Here is a 2,871-nt window from a genome sequence, read left to right as displayed (position 1 = left end):
AGAGAGAGAAAGAAAGAAGGAAAAGAGGCCAGGCATGGTGGCTCACACCTGTAATCCCAGCACTCTGGGAGGCCAAGGCAGGCAGATCACGAGGTTAGGAAATGAGGACCATCCTGGACAACAACATAATGAAAACCCAACTCTACTAAAACCTTGCACAAAAAAATTAGCTGGGCATGGTGGCATGTGCCTGTAATCCCAGCTACTCAGGGGGCTGAGGCAGGAGAATCACTTGAACCCTGGAGGCAGAGGTTGCAGTGAGCCAAGATCATACCACTGCACTTCAGTCTGGCTACAGAGCAAGACTCCGTCTCACACACACAAAAAAAAAAGTCGAAAAAGAAAACGAAGGAAAAGTAAAGAAACTTGAGAGGCAGTGCTTAGCTAAGTGGCTCACAGCCTAGGCTTCCAACTGTAATCACATTGCCAGTTTAAAGAAATACCATCACCTGTGCCCTCCCCACGGACACGGTCTATTGGTCTTAGTGGGAGTATGCATGTGGTTGTGATTAGAAAGTCAAATTGTCCCTCTTTGAAGATTACATAATACCATATATAGAAAAATCTAAAGACCACCAAAAAACTCCCAGATTTATTTCAGGATGCAAAAATCAAAGTACAAAAATTAGTAGCACTTTTATACACTAATGATGATCAAACTGAGAACTGAACTAAAGAGTCACTTTCTTTTACAAAGCTACGATAAAGGTAAAATGCCTAGAAATACAATTAGTCAAAGAGATGAAAAATCTCTGAGCTGTTGACCACCACCTGTGGAAGTTCACCTGCAGACCCTGACTCAACGATGGATAAATGAATGCACTTTCACACCATACAGTGATTCAAGTGGGCTAAGGATGGATATTGGCTGCTTTTAGAGGGTGAAAGGCAACCAACTGACTAAGATTCCCTCTCCAACTTTAAATTTATTCAGTATAAATTTTACAACAGAGATTCTAAGTCGACACATTTGTGCATAATTAACATGGTTAAAAGAGTCGTTTTATAAATAGTAAAAGCTTTAGGTTCTGGGCACAGAGTAGACACTATTAACAGGTAATTCCCCTTTGATCTCCCCCTGAGAGGGACATCCAGCACAAAATTGACATGAGTAAACAGAGTAGAGAGAAAGGGATGTGGGGTAAACAGACTTAAAACTGGGAAAGCTTCTTATCATCCCTATCTTCTCCCTAACTTAATGGAACTACCACCTTCGGCCTGTCCCAATAAAAACTTTCAGCTTTCCAAAAGGTTTAGTACTATAATATATAACCTTCCCTAATATTTTCCATAATGTTTTGCCATCACCCCAAGCGAATCTCAATAAATCTCTGCAAGTAAAATTACAAAACACTGATGAAAGAAATTGTACATGACACCAATGGGAAAAACATCCCATGCTCATGGATTGAAATAATTATAATCATTAAAATGACCATAATGCACAAAGCATTCTACATATTAAAGGCAATTCCTATCAAAATGCCACTGTTATTTTTTATACAATTAAAAAATTCTAAAATTTGCATGGAACAAAGAAAAGAGCCTGAATAGCCAAAGCAAATTTAAACAAAGAGAAGAAAGCTGGAGATATTACATTATCTGACTTAAAATTATACTAGAAGGCTTAAGTAACCAAAATAGCATGACACTGATAAGAAGACACATATACACATAGATCAATGGAACAGGATAGTGAACCTAGAAATAAACCACATGCCTACAAACAATTGTCAACAAAAACATACATTGGAGAAGTGACATCCTATTCCACCAATTGTGCGGAAAAAATTATATTGCTGTAAGCAGAAGTATGGAATGGGATCCCTATCTCCCACCATATACAAAAATCAATTCAGTATGAATTTAAAAATCTAAATTGTGAGACCTGAAACTATAAAAATGCTAGACAAAACTCTAAAGAAACTCGTCTGGACATTGACGTGGACAAAGAATTTATGACTAAGATATCAAAAGCAGATATGACAATTACAAAAATAGACAAAAAGTACTCAAGGGGGGATCGACCCAAGATGGCCGTGCAGGTACAGCTCAGGATTGCAGCTCCCAGTGAAAGCGCAGAGGGTGAGTGAATGCTGCATTATTATTGCCTGCAGACTAGGAAATTCCCAGGTGGAGGAGCCCCATGGGTCACCAGCGCAGCTGTTTCAGCCAGCGTGGCTATTTTTGTCAGTGCGGCTGAGTCAGCCGGCATGGCTGCTTGGCCCCTGCGGCTGCTTTGTCAGCACCCTGGCGCAGCAGTTCTCCATACAAAATACACTGGTCTGTGTGCCCTTTTGGCTGGCAATTGGAGCCATGGGAAGTCGTCCATTCATCTGTTTAAAAAGGGGACTGAACAGGAAACCAGGACATTAGATTCCACGGCAAAAAAAGCCACAAATCTCAGTGCCACTGTTTAAGCCAGCACAGTGAGTCACCGCATGGGAAAACACAGATCCCAGTGCCTCTTCAACAGGTGACTGGAACACCAACTTAAAAAAAAAAAAAGGCTCTGAGGCAGGGATCCAGGCGATCAGGCTCAGCTGGTACCATCCCCACAAAAGAACACCAATCAGAAACTCTGGATTGAGAGATTCACAGCAAGTGTGGCTGAACCTGGGATGGTCCAGCTCTGTGGGGGAGGGGCATTGGCCATTACCAAGGCAGTCCAACACTACGGAGGTAGTCACCCAATGCTGAGGCAGTCTGCCATTGCCAAGGCAAACCACCATTGCTGAGGCAGCCCGCAGTTGCTGAGGCAACCCGCCATTATAGAGAGAGTATGCCAATACAGAGGTGGGCCACCATTGCCGAGGCAGTTCTAACTATGCCCATATAAAGAGGACTGCAGAGAAGTTCACTCGGCAGCTG

The 2,871-nt window shown here is 42.3% G+C and overlaps 1 pseudogene; it reads right to left on the bottom strand.

Moving 5' to 3' along the window:
• The window catches only part of LOC108297725, a 12,005-nt pseudogene extending 9,790 nt beyond the window's left edge, over positions 1-2,215 (bottom strand).
• Positions 2,216-2,871: the final 656 nt, after the last annotated feature.

The sequence above is a fragment of the Cebus imitator genome, unplaced genomic scaffold (genome assembly GCF_001604975.1).
Source record: "Cebus imitator isolate Cc_AM_T3 unplaced genomic scaffold, Cebus_imitator-1.0 Scaffold834, whole genome shotgun sequence".
NCBI classification, from domain to species: Eukaryota; Metazoa; Chordata; class Mammalia; order Primates; family Cebidae; genus Cebus; species Cebus imitator.
Note: the sequence above shows the minus strand (reverse complement) of the source record. Positions and strands in the feature narration are given on the sequence as shown.